Consider the following 23,149-nt stretch of genomic DNA (forward strand, 5'->3'; position numbering starts at 1 on the left):
TCCCATGTTCCCCCAGAACTGTCAGTTCCATTGTTTTCTAATGATGGGGAAATAAATCTATGTGCATATATTTATAGGCTTAGTATTAAGGTAGCAGATAGACATTGTGCCTCTACTCAAGTTCTACCTCAATGCAAGAACACTTTGTTCTATTAAACTGGCATTCCATGATGCTCACCTTCCTGACACTATCGCTGAAGACTAAGTGGCAAAGAGGGTGCATGAGCAAATGAGGTGAAGAAAGCTGATGGTGCCCAGCTATCAAAAGATACAGCATCTGGGTTTTAAAGGCTTGATGATAAAGAAGCAGCAATTTAGCTGAGAAGCAACAAAGCCCACATGGAAGAAGCACACCAACCTGTGTGATCATGAGGTGTTAAAGGGATCAGGTATCAGGCATCAAAGAACAAAAACTCCTATCGTTCTGATTGAAGGGGAGTGCAGAGTGGAGACCCAAAGCCCATCTGTAGGCAACTGGACATTGCCTTACAGAAGGGTCTCAGGGAGGAGATGAGCCAGTCAGGGTGCAGTATAGCAACAATGAAACATACAACTTTCTCCTAGTTCTTCAATGCTTCCTCCCCCCCCCCACCAACCCCCCACTATCATGATCCCAATTATACCTTACAAATCCGGCTAGAGGATGTTCACTGGTACAGATATGAACAGGAAACACAGGGAATCCAGCACAGATAAACACCTCAGGATCAATAATGAGAGTAGCGATACCAGGAGGCTAAGGGTAAGGTGAGGTAGAAAGGGGGAACTGATCACAAGGATCTACATAAAACCTACTTCTTGGGGGACAGACAACATAAAAGTGGGTGAAGGGAGACATCAGAAAGTGTAAGACATACAAAAAATAATTTATAAATTATCAAGGGTTTGTGAGGGAGTGAGGGCTGGGGAGGGAGTAAAACAAAGGAGGAGCTGATACCAAAGGTTCAAGCAGAAAGCAAATGTTTTGAGATTGATGATGGCAACAAATGTACAAACATACTTGACACAATGGATGTATGTATGGATTGTAATGAGTTGTACAAGCCCCCAATAAAAAGATTTTTTTAAAAATAAAAAAGTGATTCGAGTCTACAGAGGGTGTCTAAATGAAACAGAACAAAGCAAGCAACACACAAAACCCTTGCCCAAGATTACAAAATAAGGAGTGGAGGTGATACTTTAATTCTGGTGTTTTTGTCCCCAACAGGGAAAGACAAGGCTTTTGACTCTTATACAAAGACACAGTCTGAGATACCCACAGGTGCAGTTCTCCCTGTCCTACAGGTTGCTTTGGGTTGGAATCGACTCGATGGCAATGCATTTTGTTACGGTTTTGTTTGTCTTGTTTTCTGTCACTGAAGTTTTTCTTTCCATCTAACTGACTACATAGGAATATAAGAAAATAATCACAGCACCTTAATGGCAGCCGGAAATTTAGGTCAAGTATTCCATAAATTTCTCAGTTTTCCCAACATCTAAGTCATATTGAGAAAGCAGTTGAGTTCCAATTACTTCTTCTTTATAGAAAGGGATATGTGACAGGAATTTAGAGTTATTCCCATGCTTGAAATATTCTGAAAAGAAGTAAAACTATTTTGTAGTTTAATGGTTTAGCTATTACGAGATAAGGAAGTTTATGAAGCTTTACAAGTTTCAGTTTAGCACAAAATACATGAGTCAAGATTGTGAAAACAGATATAACATGCTTAATATTTCAGTTTTTAATGACCCCATAAGATTTTTAGTATACTAAAGTGGATTTACTTGGCCTAATAAATCCAATAATCTATCTAAGAGACTCTTATTTTCTTTTTTAGAGTCAAGTAGTGAAGTAAACTCTATCTCAAGATAAAGCTGTTAAAAGGAATGACAGCATCTTCAGCAAGAAAGTTGGAGAAGCCTCAGCATATTCCACCATATCAATGGCCTTGGCTAGTTATTGTGTGAAATTATTTTGATACTTTAATATGCAAAAGATGACCATTTTTAAAGTCTTGGAGCTAATAACCTGTGTTAGACAGGGTTCTCTAGAGAGACAAAACCTAATAACTCACTTAATTTTATTAGTAATTGATACAGTATCGTATGACTGAACCAGTTTGTTTACTCACCTATTCAATGTTCACCAATTGAACACTTGTTTGCCTTCAATTTTGCCGATGATGAATAAAGCTTCTATAAGCATTGGTTTGCAGATTCTTCTGTGAACACAAGTTTATACTCATTAGGAGTTGAAAATAGGTTGAAAACATACTACAGAGTGTTATTTATGGAATGTAGGCTAAGCTTATGTTTAGCCTTATAACAAATAGCCAGATACCCACCATTCTACACTCTATCAGCAATGAATGGGATTTCTGTTTATTCCATGTCCTTGCCACTTTTGGTGTGTCAGTGTTGTGGATTTTAAATATTTTAATGCATGGTATCTTATTGTTGGTGGTATATTATTGTTGGCTTAATTTCTTCTTCCGTGGATACTGGTGACATTGAGCATTTATTTGTTTGCCATGTGTATATTATCATCAATTAGATGTATATTCAGTTGTTTTGCACATTTAAAAATCATTTTATTGAGGCTTGTACAACTCTTAATACAATGTGTACATTTGTACATTTATTGTCATCATCATTCTCAAAACATTTGCTTTCTGCTTGAGTCCTTGGTATCAGCTAATTTTTCCCCCTCCCTTCCAACTCCCCCCTCCCTCGTGAACCCTTGATAATTTATAAATTATTATTATTTTGTCATATCTTAACTCTGTCTGATGGCTCCCTTCACCCACTTCTCTCTTGTCCATCCCCCAGGGAGGAGGTTATAAGTACATCCTTGTACATTTTTTTAAACCGGGTTTTTTGTTTCTTATTGCTAAGTTTTAAGTATTCTTGCTTTGTTTGTTTTTTAAGTATTTCTACTCTTATATTTTTAATTTACTTCTTTTTGTTATTTTTGCATTCAGTGTCATTCTTAGATGCTGTTGGGTCAATTCTGACGCTTCATCTATAGCGCTGTGTGAAACAGAACAAACACTGCCTTCTTTTGCACTAACCGTCCTCGTTGTTGTTGTATTTGAGCCTATTTTTGTAGCCAGTGTGTGGATCCTTCTCTTTAAGGGTCTTCCTCGTTTCCACTGACCATCTACTTTGCCAAGCATGACAGCCTTTTCTAGTGAATGGCCTCTCTTGATAAAATGTTCAAAGTTTACGGACAATGTCTGGCCATCCATGATTCTCAGAATGCTGGCTCTAGATCTCCCAAGATATACACACACACACACACACACACACACACACACACACACACACACATATATATATATATAGTTCTTCTGGCAGTCCATTGGCCATTTAGTATATTTTCCATAATTCAAATGTATCTATTCTTCTTTAATCGTCCTTATTTATTATCTAGTGTATCTCTGCATTTATGAAGTTGTTATTTTCCACTATTCCTGAATGAAATTTAAGTTCATTAATTTTAATATCAGTTTTTCCTTTTCTAACATATGCATTAGAGACACTTTCTATCTATGTCCTATTATAGAGTTCCACGGTAAGTGTTAATATGATGTGTTTCCATTCTTGTTCACGTATAGAAATTACTTAGAAAGATGTATTTTAAAAAATTTAAGCATGAAAATTGATACTTTCAAATTATTTTCTAAATCTCAATTTGGTCAGGAAATATGATTAATGTATTAGTATAGGACACAGCTATTTTTTTGCCTTTGTGTTCTTTTGTAATCATTTTATCGGGGGCTCATACATATCTTATCACAATCCGTACATATATCCATTGTGTCAAGCCATTTTAAAAAATATTGTAGTAATGCTTGCAAACAATGTGAATGTTCTATTACTTGGACTCAAATTTACTAATTTTACTCTACAAATACCCCATACTTAAAAATATTCTTTTTCTCTATTTGTATGTTCTGTGTGTTTCCAAGGAATATAAACTTGTCACAATTTCATTACTTTTAGACATTTCTCTGATTTATTTTGAGGGAAAAAAAAGAACAGGTATTGAAGGTAAGTAGATACATTAAAAACCCCACTGGCACTGGATCCATGCTGACTCATAGTGATCTTCTAAGAGAGACTAGAATTGCTTCCTCAGATGGTATGAAACTACACATCTTTCAGTAAGCACAAGCCCCGGTCGTTCTCTGAGTGCGTAATTTGTCTGCACTGTCAACCATTTGGTTAACAGAGGAAAGTGAAACCCACTAAGCCACCACAGGTCCATCCTATATTCCTATCTCTAATTATTCCATTTCACTTATTATCCACCCCCTTTATACACAGCACAACGATTCCGTGGTTGTTGAATAGCTCCAAGCTAGAATTTCCTACTCCTTGAACAGCGAAGTTTGAAGAACATCTGCTCAGCGATTATGCTCGGTAGTCCAAATGAAAATCCAACTTGAAAAATGGATATGGGCAAAGAATGAGTCACTTGTTCCATCTTGCTGCTGACACAAAGGGATGAGGCCACTGTCACTGAGCCAACGTACAGTGCTTGTATTAGTGCATTAAAGCACACATGTATAGACTTTAACACGTCTGTTGTTAAAGTACTTTATTTATTGGGCTTAGATGTTTTAGTGGGTATTTCCATTATCTAGAGCTGTTAACTTTGTGTTAAAGTTCTGGAAGAATGAATTTATAAGTGTGATTTTTGGGGACTGAGAACCCAATACTTGGTTTTTCATTCTTTCTTACAGGAAAAATATGTTCTTTTCTCAAATTTTTCAGTGTTCCAGCAAAAATTTACGAAGAAGTGAGTTTAACAACCTAGATGTCACTGCTTTTCATATAACATCAATTAATTTAATTATGCTACTTTTATAGGATCACTGTGTCATAATCAACTCATGACAGTGGGTGCATTTTTCATTCTCTACTTTAAAACTTTCAGTGCTGCTAATTTGGATGTGACTTCTCAACCCAATATATGAGTGTTTTTAAATGGGCCTCTGATGGTTTAAATTTTGTGTCAATTTGGCAGGGTTCCTATTTTCAGTGGTTTGTCAATTGAGATAGTAATCTCATAAGATGAAGTCTAATACAATGTAATCAACTACATGATGAGATTTGCTATGAGCAGCCAATCAATTGGAAAGAAGCTTCCAAGACATGTGGCCACTGTGAAAGCTTTTTTTTTTTCCTTCCAGTTTTAGTGACTTGGCTCTTGATATTGCATCTAGTTTATCCTATGACACAGATTCTTTGGACCAGAACTTATGGCTTGCCATATTGCCTGCTAATCCTAGAAGTTGTAATCTGGTTGACATTTTATCTGCTGACCTTGAATTCATATGCCTCTTTAGTCATAAGTCTATCACCTTACTTCCTTCAATACCTTAAGTTATATAATATGCTCTTTAGACTTCACCTTTGTGACTCCCAGCAGGCAATTTTTGTGTCCCTATTGGGTTGGCGTAATAAGGAGAATACAATGATTGTATTATATGATCAGCTGTGCGTGATTGTTAAGAGTTCATTGTGATTTCCTTTTTGCTGTGTAGTGGATTATGTGTTGGTCTCCTACCCACAAGGTCAATGGTTCAAACCCAAAATTGCATATGGAAGGAAAATAAGGCTTTCTACTCCTATAAAAATATATATCCTCAGAAACCCAAATGGGGCAGTTCCACTCTGTTCTATAGGTTGCTTTTGAGTCAGAATTGACTCAATGATAGTGAAGTTTTGGGGATGGGGTAGGGGGTATAGAATCAACCGTCTCAGAAACAGGAGCAGGGATTCACTATTAGCAAAAGAGAAGAACCAGGAGTGGTGTGTCTTTTGGAGTCTGATATTTCTTCTCATTGAACTTCCAGGAGTCAAGAGACAGACTTCTCAACCCACTGAAGAAGTAAAGCTGAGAGCTTTGGGGCAGGAAGCTGACTTGTGGAGTAGGTGCCTCTGGGAACTTGATTGAGGGAGCTGAGTTTACTGACTCAATGTACTGGAGCTGGGTGCCTTTGTGGGTGCTGGGTTGAGGTTTATAGGAGAGTGAAATAGGATATTTATTGGCAGTCTTAGAGCTGTTGCCCGAGTAGGGCAGAGGCCAGGCTAAGAGCCTGAGGACCAGAGAGGACCTGTCTATGGGCCTGGCAGAGTAGTAATTGTTCTGAGTGAATAATTGTATTATAAGCATTTTTCATCTGAATTGTAACTTATTCATTTCTCTAATAAATATTATAATCATCATTTCTCTAATAAATATTATAATCATGAGTACCTTCTGCGACTTCTGCGTGGTCAATTCAATGAATCATTGAACCTAGCCATAGAAGTAGAGTGCTGTGGGAGAGATGGTATCAGAGTAACATAAAAAGAATGCAGGATGGAGACATGTCTAACCTCTGTAATTGTCTTTGGGAGCCAGAGGAGGTCAAATGTGGCCTCGTGCTATTTTGATATCTACTGATCTTGGGTTCATGAGACCCTGTAGCTACTTGAGTGAGGACCACCCTCCAGTTTGACATCTGAGCCACCACACCTTAGAACATGCCCACCTCTACATCTGGGTGAGCTCTCTTCTTGATATAAACCTCTCTGTGTGCATACATAGGAGCCTGATGATGTGGTAGTTATTCTTTGGACTGCTAACTGCAAGGGTAGCAGTTCAAAACCACCATAAAGCTCCTCAGAAGAAAGACTAGGTTTTTTATTGCTGAAAAGAATTACAGTCTCAGAAACTCACAGGGCGAGCTGTACCCTGCCCAACAGGGTCACTATGAGTTGGTAATGACTCAATGGAAGCGTGTTTGCTCTTTTGAGTATATGTTGTTGCTAGGTGCCATCGAGGCAGCCCTAACCCACAGTGATCCTTCGCACGACGGAATGAAACACCACATGGTCCTGCATGGTCCTCACGATTGCTCCTATGCCTGAGCCTATGGATGCAGCCACTCTGTCAATCCATCTTACCGAGGGGCTTCCTCTTTTCCTGTCCCTCCACTTGACCATGCATGAGGTCCGTCTCCAGGGACTGGTCTCTCCTGACAACAAGTCCAAAGTACAAGGAACACTCTGGCGTTACCTCTTCTAATCAGATCGGTTAGTCCTTTTAGCAGTCCACGGTACTTTCAATATTCCTCGCCAGCATAATTCAAATGCATCACTTCTTCTATGGTTTTCCGTCTTCAGTGTCCAACTTTCACGTGGATTGGGTGTAATGGAGACTATCATGGCTTGGGTCAGGAGCACCTTAGTCCTCCAGTGACATCCTTGCTTTTCTATACTCTCAAGAGTCCGCGTGCAGTCAATTTACCTAATGCCAAACGTCTTTTGATCTCTTGGCTGCCACTTCCAGGAGCATTGATTGTGCATCCAAGTAAGACAAAATCCTTGACAATTTCAACCTTTTCTCTCATTATCATGATGTTACCTATTGATCCAGATGTGAGGATTTTGTCTTCCTCACAATGATTTGTAGTCCTTACTGAATGCTACATCCTTATCTTCATGAGCAAGTGCTTCAATTCCTCTTTGCTTTCAGCAAGCAAGTTTGTGTTATCTGCATACCACAGGTTGTTAATAAGTCTGTTTCCTACCCTAATTCCACAATCTTCTTCATATAATACAGCTTTTCTGATGATTTGCTCAGTTTATAGATTGCATAAGTATGGTGACAGGATACAACCCTGATGCACACCTTTCCTCATTTTAAACCATATAGTATTCCCTTGTTCTATTCACACAACTATCTCTTGATCCTTGTACAATTTCCGAATAAGCACAATGAAGTGTTCTGGAATTCTCAGTCTTTCAAGGTTATCCACAGTTCGTTATTGTCCAAACATTTTAATGTCTTGGAATAGTCAATGAAACACAAATAAAAATCTTTCTGGTATTCTCTTTTCTGAACGAAGATCCTTCTGACATCAAAATGATAGCCCTTATTCCACATCCTCTTCTGAACCTGGCCTGAACTTCAGGCCATTACCTGTCAGTGTACTGCTGCAACCTGTCTTGCAAGATCTTAAGCCAAAATATAGCACGCTTCTGTGTGATATTCACTCTCAAGTGAAGTGGAGTTGAGGTCCATTACTTGAAAGGAGAAATGTCAAACAATGGACACATTTTACAACTACATTTCCAAAAAGAAATTCTAATGCCAGACTTTTTTTCCATCTTGTTATGCATAGAAAACACACTGTTACAATATTTATAAATTTGTATCGGGTTGTCTATTACACTAAATATTAAATTGAATTTGATTTGCCTTTGGGTTAAGCAAGAATCATTTTGCTACAAATTATAACGTCCTGTGCAAGGACTTCAACTTATGTATTTTGCTGAGAGTGTACTTAGGACAGAAAACATTTCTTCTTAAACAGTAATGGTGCTGAGTGAAAAACAAAGGCTTAGTGCAATAATAATAGGTAGCATTACTGTGTGGCTAAGATATTTCTAACTATGTGCACATATTTGGTGTGATTTTGATCTCCTCATGCATTTTGCCAAAATTTCACTTTTAAAAAACAAAAATGTTGAGATTCATTGTCCTATAGTTTCATCAATTTATTTTAAACTATTGATTTACTTTAATATAAAGCTATGTAACATGTGCCCAGTTTATTTAACATATAAAAACAATTAAGTAGGGGTGTTCATTATGATAGACCTTCTCTTTTCTCCCCCTAATGCATATTACTTAATCAGTTGAAAAATGAATAAAATACATTTATTAAGTAGTTCTTTCATTACTACTTAGCACAAAAATTTCAATTGTCTAATTTTCATCTTCAGTTCAGCCTCTCAATAATTTGACACTAAATTTACAACGTTTTCTCTTTTAGTCCTTTTGAGTATGATTGCTAACAAGAACGTTGGCTTTATTTGATTTAGTTTAATTTTTTAATTTAAAATATAGTCTCTTTAAGAGTGAGGTCAAATTCTAACATGATCATTGACACTTCACTCTCTTGTGACTGTGTGATGTGTTCTATTAATAACTCCAGGAACTGATCTCATTGAGAAATCCTGGAGACCCCAAGTGATGATTAGTTTCCCTGTTTCCAGATGCTAAGCACAGTCGCTGACTCCTCGTTACTGATTAGATATTTTTTATTTAAATCTTTGTTCAGGTTGGGAAAGCATCTCCTAGATGGCCAGTAAATAATGAGAAGAAATACTGCTCACGGTGGATGGATTCAATCACGAGTTCCTGCCAACATTCTGCATGGGTCTACAGGATTCCAGCAGACAACAGGACAGCTTTATAATCTTCATAAACACCAGATGAGAGACCCACTAATAATACTAAACCATGGCATTGAATTCATCAATAATAACACTTGGGCTTCCGAATACAGTTGCATTGTTTAATCAACATAATTTCAAGGAGCCATAGAAAAGCATAATTACTAAGTTATTCTAATCTTCCAAACACATCTCAGCAGGTTTAGGCTATAAATGTTAACATACTAACTCTTAATAAATTCTGTGATGTGTGTGTGCACGTATGTGCATGCATGGGCATGTGAATTTTAATAGCCGACTTATATTTTCACTTTACATTTTTAATAGCATATGGTCACAAATATGTTTCAAATGGAATTTTAAAGGAAATAATAATTGTAAATAAGCAAAACATGAATATATTGACAGTGAAGGTGAAGGAACTCATGATGAGTTAGAGCGTTGGATATTATGCTGACTGAAATTATGGACTAGGAAGCAGACTTCCTAGTCAAGAGCACTGTTTAGCTCCACTCCTTAATAGCTGTGCTGCTTTAACTTGGCATTTTATGTGTGAAACAGGAGTATCATGGTAAAGACTCCATTAGAAGTGTAAGGTCCAGGGTGTGGGACAAAGGAAATGCTATGGACTTTTCCTTTATTACGGCTATGTGGAACAGGAGAAAATGGTCTATTTGTATGGTGACTTTTAAAATTTCTCCAACCTTAGCAGAGTCCAGGCTTTGATTTGCCGTAGGGACTTTTTGGACATTTTATTGACTGTGTGATAAAAGATCAAGGTTGTAAATATAGACTATATAAAAAGGAATTAAAATTGGATTAGATAAGATTCAAGTCCTTGCTTCTTTGATACTAAGGAACGTTTTTTTCAAGTTTAGCACTCTTCAAACAGCGGACTACTTTACATAGACACTGGTTGTTGTATGTTTATTTCTTTATTTTGTTTGTTCTAGGATGTGCCCCCTGAAAGGGACCACAGGTTGAAGGAGGGGGCCTTCGTTAGAGGTGACAGGATATTCTAGGCCAAGGCAATGGCTGTGGAATCATGAGAAAAAAACAAATCTAGCTATGCTGTATGTGAGGTTGAATACTCAGAGATACCGATGACTCTGATGTAGATGAGAGAAAAGAAAAGATCAAGGTCGACTGCAGTCATACCTGAGGAAAGTAAGAGGTCATTAAAAGGATGGTAAAGAAAGGAAAGATCAAAGCAGGTGTCAAAAGGAGACCTAAAACCTGTTTTTGATCTTAGAATAGCTAAAGCAAATGGAAAATATGAGGAAGTAAACTAGCTGAACAGAAATTCAAAGGGCAACCCAAAATAAACTATTATAATGAAGTGTGCAAAGACCAGAAGTTAGAAAACTTCAAAGGAAAAACAGACTCAGAAAATCTCAAATGGAAAGAACTGAAGAAAAAAAAATCAAGCCTTGAGTTGCAATATTAAAAGATCCTATGAGCAAAATATTGAACAATACAGGAAGAACTGAAAGGTAGATAGAGGAATGTATAAAGTCAGTGTGCCAAAAGAGGCATTTAATTATTTCAAGATGTAGCATATAATTAAGAACTGTTGATTATAAAGGACGAAATTCATATGGAACTGAAGGTTTGAGCTGAAAGTAAGGCTCCAGGAATTAACGAGCTATCCATGAAAATGTTCCGTGAAGAGGAGGGAGCCCTGACCGCTCCCACTAACCCTTGCCAGGAAATTAGAAGAGAGCACCTGACTGGAAGAGATCCTTATATGTATCCAGGCCACAGAAAAGCGACCCAACAGAATGTGGAAAATATCTAACACCATGATTAATATATTCAGGTAAAATTGGCAGATCATTTACCGATGGCTGCAGCAGTGTATCTACAGGAAGCTGCCACAATTCAAAAGCCATGGAACAAGGCATACACTTAGTCTCATCGGATAGGTCTTGGCTGAAGGCAGAGCACACTAGAACAATATTTACCTTTGTTTTAGTAAATAAGCAAGGAATTTGATTGCATGTATCATAATAACTATGAATAGCATTGAGAATGGTGGGAATTACAGAGCATGTAACTTGCTCATGCAGAAACTGTAGAGCAACCAAGAGACAGTTGACTGAACAGAACAACAGAATATTGTCTGCTATAAAATCAGAAAAAGATTATATCAATGATTTATACTTTCGCCATCCTTATGCACTCTATATGGTGGGCAAATAGCAAATGAAGGGTTGTTTTTGAGGAAAGCAATCCTTGGGGAGAATCATTACTGTATCTACGAACTTCACAGTCATGGGTTTGAATGAAAGTATCCAAGAAATGAGTGTGGATGTTGTTGTTGTTAGATGCCAGGAATTGGGTCCCATGCAGAATAACTCTGTATACAGTAGACTAGCACCCCGCCTGGCCCTGTGCTGTCCCCACAATAGTTCCTATGTTTGAATCCATTGTTGAAATCCAATCCATTTCATTAGGAGCCGTACACATTTTTGCACGATGTCCTTCTACAGGGACTGATCTACTCTGATTACATGTCCAAAGTAGATGAGACAATGTCTCACTATCCTTTCCTCTGAGGAGCATTGTGGTTGTACTTCTTTCAAGATATATTTGTTTGTTCTTCTGGCAGCCCATGTTACTTTCAATATTCTTCGCCAACACAATAGTTCAAATGCATTTATTTTCCTGTGGTCTTCCTTATACAATGTCCAACTTTCACATGCACATGAGGCAATTGGAAATATCATGGTTCAGGTCAGGCACATCTTGGTCCTCAACATAACATCCTTGCTTTTCAACATTTTGAAGAGATCTTGTGCAAAAGATTTCCCAAACACATACAATGCTTTGTTTGCCCTTTGACTACTGCCTCCATGAGCATTGATGGTGGGCCCAAGAAAGGCAAAATCCTTGACAACTTCAATCTTTCATTTATTATGATGTTACCTATTGATCCAGTTGTGAGGGATTTGCTCTCCTTTACATTGAATTCTAATCTATACTGAAGGCTTCAATTCTTTATCTTCATCAGCACATGCTTCAAGTCCTCCTTACTTTCCATAAGCAAAGTTCTGTCATCTGTAAATCGTTGACTGTTAATAAGTCTCCATCCACTCCTGATGCGACCCTGTGCACAGCAGCAGCAATCACATCCCAGTCCCTGTGTTACATGACTGTGGCCAGCCCTGAGCAATGGCCCAAGAATTGTGTTCTGGTGCTCAATGTAGAGGTCAAGCAAGGAAAAGAGTAAATAAAACAAACAAACAGAAAAACGAACCAACAAAAATCCCGGGCAGAGCAGAACAGAGAGAAAGGGGATCAAGCTAGTGTGGTAAACTGGAAGCTAGTTGATAAAAATATTTCATATTTCAAGTAAGAGCCAGAGATGCCCAATGTGTTAAAAGCTAGCAGAAAATGAGTTCTGAGAGGGTAGGTAGCAAAAAAGTTATCATAATAACTTGACAAGGACATTCTTAGTTTGGTGGGAAATCAGAAACCTGAGCAGGAATATTTTCAGAAAAAATGGAAAGAGAATTTGGAGATGGTAAATAAAGACAATCATTTAAAAAAGAATATGCTGTGAACTGGAAAATAAAATGGGGTAAATAGAGGTTAACTATTTTATAGGAGAAATTACAGAATATCTGTATGTGCACCAGTATCCGTCTAAAGAGAGAGAACATGTGTAATGTAAGACACAGAGAAGATAGTCGCAGGGAAACCCTTGGAAACAAGGAAACGGAATATGGAGAAACTGGCTTTGGATGGGGAAATGGAGACGTCATCCACAGTCATGTGACTTAACGACAGCAGCGCAGGGGTGAGTATATGATGTAGTGAGACATACTGAAAAGTTCCTTCTGATTGTTCAGTTTTCTCAAGAAGCAACCAAGGTACAAATTGGCTCAGAATGAGGACCGAGGAAGAAAAAAAAATTGAGGAAATCATACTATGGATTAGTCATGAGGATGATGGGTTAGAGGCTTAATTCTTGTCCATTTCATCTGGTGAGGTCTACCAAATCACATTTTTCACTCTGTCATATTTTGGTGGCTTGCGTGTTGTTTTAGTGCTAGAAGATATGCTTGTATATCAGCAAGGTTACCTAATGGGTGAGTTTTAGTAGAGGTTCCAGATGAAGACAGAGTAGGAAGGACATATCTGTCTACATCTTTTAAAAATTGTCCACTGATCATTTTATGAGTAGCAGCAGAATATTGTTTGGTGTTCTACTGGATGATGAGCCCCTCAGATTGGAAGGCACTCAAAATATGATAAGGGCAGGATTGTCCCCTTGAAGAGGAGTCGGTCTTAATGATATGCTGGAGCAAAGTTTTCAGGACCATTATTTGCTCATGTAGCATGATTCAAAATGATAAAAATCATCTGCAAGCCTATATTATAAATAATAGGATGTAATGAATGGAGCAGGAATCAGGGAACATTCTGTTGTAAAAATTGAATTGGCACATATAAACATATATTGTTTATATAGAATATAGAGTCACTGTACAAAAAAGACTTCATGGACACAACCATTTCAAGAGGGAGCATATGAGCAAGAACCAATGGTGCTGAAGACAGAAGTCTAAGCTTCATTGGAAGTATTAGCCAAAAATAAGGCTACAGAAATTGACGGAATAACAATTATAATGTTTCAACAATCCGATGAAGCGCTGGAAGCATTCCTTCATTCATTTATGCCAGGACATTTGGAAGATAGCTACTTGGCCAACTGACAGGAAAAGATCCATATTTGTACCTATTCAAAATATAAGTATCCCCAAAGGCTACTCAAATTATAGAACAAATCATTAATATGACATGCAAGTAAAATGTTGCTGGAATCGTCTAACAGTGGTTGGGAGCAGTACTCTGTCAGGGAGTCAGAGGTTCAGGCGAGATTGAGAAGATGAAGTGGAACAAAGGATATCACCACTGACATCAGATGGATCGTTGATGAAATCAGAGAATACCAGAAAGGCATTTACGGGTACTTGTGATTCATTGGTTATGCTAAGGACCATACCAAACTATAGATAGCCTGAGAAGATTAAGAATCCCAGAATACTGTATTATGCTCATGAAGAATCTACACATGAATCAAGAGGCACTGGTACAAACAAAACAAGGGCATAGTTTAAAATCAGGAAAGGTGTGGGTCAGGACTGCATCCTCTCACCATACTTATTCAATCTGTATGCCGAGTGAATCGTCAGAGAAGCTGTATTATATGAAGAAGAATGTGGCCTCAAGAATGAGGGAAGGCTATTAACAACATTCAATATGCAGATGACACAACCTTGCTGGTTGAAAGTGGAGAGGACTTACTTGAGGCATTTACTGATGAAGTCAAGAATTGTAGCCTCCAGTATGGATTGCAACTCAATGAAAAGAAAACTCAAGTCCTCACAACTGGACCAGTAAGTAACGTCACACTAAATAGGGAAAGGATTTCAGTTTTCCAGGATTTCATCTTACTTAGATTCACCTCAATACACATGCAAGCAGCCGTCAAGATATCAAACAAAGCATTGCCTTGGGTCAACCTGCTACACAAGAGCTCTTTCAAGTGTTGAAAAGCAAGGATGTTACGTAGAAGAGGAAGGTATGCCTCACCCGAGCCATGGTATTTTTCATTGCCTCATGTGAGTGTGCAAGTTGGATATTGAATAAGGGAGAATGAAGAAAAACCTATGCATTTGAATTATGATGCAGGAAGATAGTGAAAATACCATGGACTGCCAAAAAAAACCCCCAAAGAAATCTGTCTTGTAAGAATTATAGCCAGAATGTGCATTAGAGGTAAGGATAGTAAGACTTCATCTGAAATACCTTGGGCATATTGTCAGGAGAGACCAGTACCTGGAGAAGAACATCATGCTTTGTAAAACAATGGGGGGGGGGCAAAAAAAAGGAAGACCTTTGACAAGATGGGTTGACACAGTAGTTGAATTGATGTTCTCAAACACAAGATAAATTGTGAAGATAGCACAGTACCGGGCTGTGTTGTACATAGGGCCTCCATGACTTGGAAAGGCCTCAATGGTGTCTAATAACAAAATTAGGCATCGGTGAATGGAAATCTACTGGCATTAACTATTTAGGGTTAGACAATCATATGCTCATCTATACGGGAAATGAAAAATTCTAGAGGGATGGCTTAATATCTATTGTTAAAAAGAACATTCAATATGTCTCCTGAAATATATTACCTTTAGTTATAGGATGATATTTCTAAACCCACACACAAAAAACAGTTAATACAACTACCATTCAAATTTAGGCACGGACTGCTAATGTCATAAGATGAAGAAATAGAAGATTTTTACTAACTTCTGCAGTCTGCAGTTGATCAAAATGCAATCAAGTTACATTGATAGTTACTGATTAGAATGTGCAAAAGTTGGATGGAGACAGTAGTTGAAAATTATATTCTTGTTAATAGAAATGATGCCAGAGATCTCAGGACCATATTTTTTCAAGGCCAATCACTTACTCATTTCAAGTATATTTTTCAACAACAGAAATGTTGATAATATCTGTGACCTTATTACTATTAACTTATTTTCATATATATCTGGAAAAGATGATAAATTAATTGAATCACAAAAATAATTGGAATTTTTTTAAGCAGCTATTGTTCTAAACTGCTGTGTGCGTGCAAGATATCTATCTAGAGTTAAAAAGAGAACAATGGTAAAAAATGAATAATCCTAACTAACCCCAGGATCAGATATTGAGGGGGCATGAGAATGGCTGAAAAACAAACAAACAAACAAAAACACGCAGGAAACAGAGCTACCAATCTTGAGCCTTTTTGTTGTCTGTCAACTTTTCTGTAGTCCCATATTGTCTGAATTTGCTTAAACAGACCCCATTATAAACTTTCTGACTTTCCATCAGTCTTTTAGTTGATGGTACATGTGTCTCGTCTCCCTTAAAGGTTACAAATTCCCAGAAGACAGAGTTCATACCAGTTCATGTATAAATTCCAATGCCTTGATTAATGTTAATAAATCTTGGAATTTATAATAGATGTTAGAAATATTTTTTAATTACATGCATTGATAAGTACCTCCATCAAACTTTTTTATATTGGGGAAGATTCATTGTATTTTGTAGAAAATTTAAATAAGTTAATTACTTCTTTGATCTAGAGTTCTAGAGCACACGTTAAGAATTATCTTAACAGTTATTGTTGAACAAACCATTTCAACATGTATAAAATTGTTAAATTGCATAAGTGTGTCAATGGAATTTAAAAGTAGACAGAGATTCTTGAGATAGAGCCTTACATTCTACAATAGTAAGCAGTGTACACCACATAGTGCCCGTCAATTTAATATTCGAGAACAAAATGTTGGCAATTATCTTCTAAAACATTAGTCAGGTGAAATTATGTGAAGTTTTCAAAAGATTGAAAATATAAACAATTATTTTCTAGAAATCACTGTATATTAGTGGCTACAAAGTGTTGATGTACTGACATGTTTACAAATAAAATAATAGATAGTTGTATTTGGTGAAAAGATTAAGATTAACTTCAAAAGTATATATAATTATGGTTCTGGTTTATTTCAGAGTCTATGCCTAACCACACACTATGCAAATTAAAAAGATATTATATTCAGTGTTTATGTAATTGTGTGGTATTTCCTCTAAAATTATAGTGAAAATATCTATAATTAAATAAATGCTCTCTTCAATTACTGCAAAGTCTTATAATCTCTCTGCCTCAGTACATAAAGGCCTATTATAATATCCTTATGAGAGCTAGCTGCTCATGATAATTCCACACATTTTTCCACTCTTTCTGAGAAGGAAAAAATAATAAATCAGCTCTGCAAAATGAACTAGTCACATAAAAACACTAATCTTCAACAATTATTGATAATACCAATACATTCATCCAATAGTGCAAATAGGTTCATTATTTGTTATTGTTTAATTTTCATATTACACCTTCAACACTGGAACTGTTTTAGATATTTCAAAACAGAAAATGAGCTTTGGGTTATTTTCAGTCGAATGATCTATCATTCATTCATTCCCTACATTTGCCAATAATGACAAAGAAACAACTGCATCTGGATCCATTTTCAAACTATTTGATGTAACAGTTTTCAAAAGAAAAGCCAACTGAATAAAGTAATTAATCAATTTAAGTCTAAAGTTATTATTGCCAGTTGGCTCGCCATGATGTGACCGCTGAGAGCCTTCATCCTTGCTCATTTTCCTCTTTGTCTTTTATGTTAAAATGTGTTCTCATCTTTGCAACCATGTTAAAATAAATCAAATTAGCTTTAATATTTCTGTGATGGCATTAGACTGCACCTTCATGTTTCAACATATTTAATATCTAGTCTTTTCATATCTTAACGTTTGTAACATATCCATTGGTTATCCTTATGGTCAGCAGTTTGAGACCACCAGCTGCTTCTGTGGAGAAAGACTGGGCTTTGTACCCTCATAAACAGTTACATCTGAGAAACCCATAGGGGGTGTTGCTGTGAATCAACATTGACTCTGTGGCAGTGATTTTGTTTTTATTTGATTTTGGTGTTTTGTTTCCTTCTTATACCATGGAGCTGAGAACTTATCTTACTGTGACTTCTCTTCCGCTTATTATTAAACTTGAGCTATTATTGATTTCCAAGTTAAGATTAAGAACCAGAGAATATGATAACTGTAATGGACCTCAGTCTGTTATGTGATCCCATCTTGCTTCATGGCTGAAGAATGAGGTACAGAGATAAGATGTAATGTCTGTACGGAGCTAAATAGTAAGAGAAGCTTAACATGGAATTGGAGACTTTAACCAGTATTCTACCTTGCACTCTATGAACAGAGAAGGAATATATGTTATATTCTTCACATGCTAATTAGAATATAGCCAATTGCATATTTATTAGGCCACCTATTTCTCAAACTGGTAATATTTAAAGTCATCTCTAGAAAATCAAGTAAAGACTCATTAAACAGCATATGTTGTGTTAACAAGAGATCTCTACAATGTTCTAAAACATTCCTTATAGATCTCGGAGATCTATGTGTAACCTCCTCTCTGGGAGATGGGCAATGGGGAGACGGGTGAGGGGAGACACCGGGGAGTGTAAGATAAGATATAATAATTATTTATAAACTATCAAGGGACCAGGGGTGGGATCGGGGAGGGAGGGGGATGGGGAAAAAAAAGGGAAACCGAGCTGATTCCAGGAACCCAAGTGGAAGGTGAATTATGAGAGTGACGAGTGCAACAAATGTATAAGGGTGCTTTGCTCAATTGATGTATGTACAGATTGTGCTAAGAGCCTTATGAGCCCCAATAAAAAGATTTTTTAAAAAAACATAAAATAAAAGGGGAAAAAAGGGAAACACTTTTATAACATCCCCAACTGAAAGAACTGTCTTTAAAAAAAAACTATTTTAGAGTCCGACATCATTGAGCGATAATTTGAGAATAAATATTATACGAGTTACACTATTTAAAAGGAAATTTTTAAAATATGTTTTCCAATGTGATGTACAGACCAGTTTTTATTTATTACCTCTCTTCCATATTGATAATGACTTAATTCTCGAAACGTTTGCAAGTTGAAGGACAGGTATGTTCCTAGCCAATGAGGGTTGGGCTGGTGTGGGCATTGAGTTTTTCAGCACCCCTAGAATTAAATATATCAAAATGTTTATGGTGAAAATTTGGACACTGAAGATACTGACATCCTTAAAAAAACAACAAAAAAACCCTCCCTTTGTAGCTCATTTAGAAACCTGAAGCTCAGCTGAGAGCACTCACCTGCGAACTGAAAAGTCGGAGCATGGCTCAAGACGAACCTGTGTCATCTGGGCCAGTCCCTGTGAATTGGAATCAACTTAGTGGCAACAAAGCCAGGGTGCTGGTCTCCTCAGGGTCGCTGAGGACTTCTGGCTCCTCACTCCCAACCCCTCTACAGTCCAGTGGCGCTAGAAGCACCAGACATGGTCCATCTCCACGCGGTAGCACAACGCGAACAGCGTTGAACTGACAATGAAGAAAAATGCGTTCTTCTGTCGACTTTACCACAAAAGGAGAAAGTCACTTAAGCGCAGTGACTGCATTTGGAACAGCAGAGCTTCGGAATAGGTAAGCATTAGCTTTACCAGAGTCTGCTTCTTCAATCCTCTTACTAAAAACACTTGCTGCTGCAGGCGCTTCGGGGGAAAGGGCAGGCGGCCAGGCAGGAGAGGAGATGCAGGAGGATGTGCAAGGAGCAGAGCCGGAGGCGGGGGAGGGCCTGAAACAGCTGCAGAAACACCTGTGAGAACTAGGACCGTGTCTTCCAGTAACGGGGGGACATGCTAGTCGCAGCGCTGAGAAACAATCAGCTGAATAAGAAGCTGAAGACTTCCCTACCAAGCCTTCAAAGACCTCCACGTGTGGCTTGGCCATCAGTAGTCAGACGACAAAGAAAGCACCAGCCACAGCCATCAGACTTGGATCCAGTAAGCCTAAAGAAAGTGCCCCACCTCTTGCTCCCAAACCCCTCTCAGCAGCAGCAGCAACTTTTCATGAAGATGGAACTAGCGAACCAGGGCGACGCCACCGGAAGCCCAGATGAGGATGAGGATTATTGGAAGGCAGACACCAACACCAGCTGAATCAAACTCCTTCATCAAGGGAAAGCGTGGGTATTCAGATAACCAGAAGCTAAGGGAGCGAAATATAAAATCTCATCTTGAAAATGTCCACGACCAAGACAATTAAATGATGCATTTGATGGTTGGGGTGTGGGGTGGGTGTAAATTAAAAGGACCAGTCTCCTTTTCTAAAGAATGGTATAAGGCTATCTTGAAATCACTTTTTTTGTTTATTACTTTTTAAAATTAAAGATTGAGTGGTACACTAATTTGAAATGAGAAGTAATTTGTTTTCTATATAGATGTCAAGACATTTGCTAATTTTGTAGTTCCATGTGATTAGTTTCCAAGGGTTACAGATAATAAAGAGATCAGAAATGGTGCCTTTTTAAGAATTGCATATTTTTAGACACAATATAAAGTCGTTTTTGCATTGCTATCAGTAGGTGCCCATGCTCAGTTCTAAAAGTTGCCATTTTTTTGACATTTTATGTAAACTGTTGAATATCTGAAATTGCTCATTTCACCTTAATGGGTCTTGTCTTAACCTTCAGTAATATTAAAGAATAACAACCATTTGCTACCAGAGTAAAACAGTATTTTCAATGTGCTTCCCTTGGTTTTTGTTATTAGCTAGTTCTGAAAGCATTCCCAGCCAAACTTGAGGAAGCTGTTTCTTTGAAAATATAAACCCCATGAAAACATTTAAATATACGTATTGCTTGAAATTTTGGCTGCTTTTATTTTTTAAAGGCATAAACACAAAAAAGAAAGTAATATTGTTTGGAGATGGGAATGAGGAGGTGCTCTTTCTGTATGTTGTCAAAGCACCTAGGTTATGAATCTGTGAGGTCCAATTTGCTCTGCCTTTGCTTCAGGAGTTCTTACTAGTGGAATCCTGTGGCTCATTTTAAATGTGTATGCAATGACCGATGGCCTTCTCAAAAGTACATTTAGGTACTGAAGAAAGAAGGGAAGAAAATGCATCTTCAAACATTTTTATGGAATATGTGAGCATAGATCCCTTGTTCTGTGAGTTGGATTCAGGGTGATATTTCCTTTTTGTTTTGCATTTTTGTCTTGAATATGAACTTCTTTCTTAATGTGAAAAGGTAAATACATCACTAAAAGCATAGTCACAAAGGAAATATAAAATAAAAAGATTTCTTTGAACAGTTTCACAATGTTAAATTTGGAGGTAGCTTCAGGTGTTTCGGTGGTAACTGCTCTCTGAGTTCTTTCAATAGGTAATTCCTAGCACTTTGTTCACTTGCACTTAAGATTAGAGAAGGACTCAAGTAAAAGAATGGAAATGTATATAGAACTATTAGTTCTTACTTGTACAATTTAATTATATCAAGATACATGAATTTTATAGAGGCGAACATTACATTTTCATTAGTTTTACTGTTTATGTTAGATTAATAACCTTCTCCTATGTATTCTTTTCTTGACTCAAATGAAAATATTTACTTAAGGTCAAGATGGGAGAGAGAAACAACTGAGATGAATGTCTTTACTGAAATACCAATAAATTGTCAAACTCAGTATCCAAAACAAACAAACAAAAACCCCACATTCTGCAATTGTTTAATTATGCATTGTATTTCATAATCATTTAAATATCCTAGGTGTCCAATTACCTCTAGAATAGTAAGATACTAATAGCCTAAGATATCTGTTAGGGCATATGCTAGGATATCATTTAATTCTTTCAATACAAGGGAGTAACACCCCCCCCACCAAAAAAAAGACAAGAAAAAATTTTAAAGCTATGTATTGAATTTTTTTTAGAAAACAACGTTATTACCGTCAACACACCTGCAATTATACTACATACATTTGTCAAATCTGTAATTCCATCCATGGAAATATTTTTCAAACTCATCTCTTTGGATGGCTGACAGCATCTCACTTGTTTTTTCTTCACCTCTTCTATGTCTTCAAATTGCTGTCTGTTCATGTCCTTCTTCATTTGCAGAAACAAAAATAAGTCTCACGAGTGAGATAAGGTGATAAAGGTGCATGGGGTAAAGAAGTCATGCTATTTTTTGCCAAAAATTGGTGTACTAAAGGGGTTGTGTGAGCAGATGCATTGTCGTGGTGGCAAAATCAGTCCCTCATCAGCCACAAATCAGGTCTTTTTTTTTTTTTGTCACACACTGTTATGCAATCTTTTCAGAACCTCTAAATAGAAAGCTTTCTTAACAGTCTGACCAGGTGGAAGGAACTCCAAATGCACCACGAGTCAACATTTTCATCCCTTTGGGAAGTTGACTGACATCCAGAACAAGATTTGTCATCATTCAACAAATGAGAAAACCACTAATTCACTAGAGTTTTTCCCATAGAGCTGCCCTTGTAAGCTGTGTTCAACATCTGAGATAGTTAAGTTTTATTGTGCCACCCTGGCTGATAAACACATGTGGGGTTAGCTGAAGGGCAGAAAGATAAATGGGAAGACAACCTTCATCTTTCGAGTTCTCGGGTCTCTTGCTTTCTGATGGTTGGATCAGGGTGCAGCTGTCTTAGCCAGTTCCCTGCTTTAGCTTGCAAGGCTCATTTCCTGCAAGACATCCTTGAGGAGGAGCCACATGGACCTACCCTGATGCAGTCCTACGTGCTGGAGCAGCCATGTGGAGACCCCTGCCAGTGCTGAGATGCTTACACGTTGACTGATTTGGCTTTCCTCCTGTAGTCAGCATCACTGAATGTGTTTTGTGATATTGAAGAGGACTTTGAACATCCGTGTTGGACATTTGGGCTGATGTTGGACTTATAGGCTTGGAAAGCACTGAATTGGTATGTTTTCTTAATGTAAACTTGCCCTTTATATAAAACTCTCTCTTATACATATGAGTTTTTGTGGATTTGTTTCCCTAGTTTATCCAAACTAACACAACATCACAACAGTTTCTGCAACATTTTTCCAGTGCAAGAAATACAATTTCACAACTGCATGCTGTTTTTCTAAATCATCCATCACAAAAAATGAAGTTCAAGTAAAACTGCTTTGATGAAAAAATTCACTATGACCAAAGAGAACCTTCCCAGCCGATGACACTGGGTACACTAACTCAGGGCAAGTTGCTAGATTGGATGCTTGCCTGGTGGGGAAAAGGACTACTACTATGAAACTCAACTCCTACAGTCTTTTGGGGGTACTCCCAAATATACCAGGCAATGAGGATCTAGCGAAAAATGTTAATAATATTGCAGGGTACTAATTGTTTCATGCTTTGGTATCAATTCCAACTCATAGCAACTCCATGAGAAAATAAAACTGCTCCATGGAGCTTTAGTGACTGCATTGTTTACAGGAGTAGATGGA

At 37.4% G+C, this 23,149-nt stretch overlaps 1 pseudogene; it reads left to right on the forward strand.

Annotated features, from left to right (window-relative positions):
- LOC142449112 (PEST proteolytic signal-containing nuclear protein pseudogene) overlaps window positions 1-19,945 on the forward strand; it is a 50,452-nt pseudogene extending 30,507 nt beyond the window's left edge.
- The last annotated feature ends 3,204 nt before the right edge of the window (window positions 19,946-23,149 follow it).

Source organism: Tenrec ecaudatus, chromosome 5 (assembly GCF_050624435.1).
Source record: "Tenrec ecaudatus isolate mTenEca1 chromosome 5, mTenEca1.hap1, whole genome shotgun sequence".
Lineage (NCBI taxonomy): Eukaryota > Metazoa > Chordata > Mammalia > Afrosoricida > Tenrecidae > Tenrec > Tenrec ecaudatus.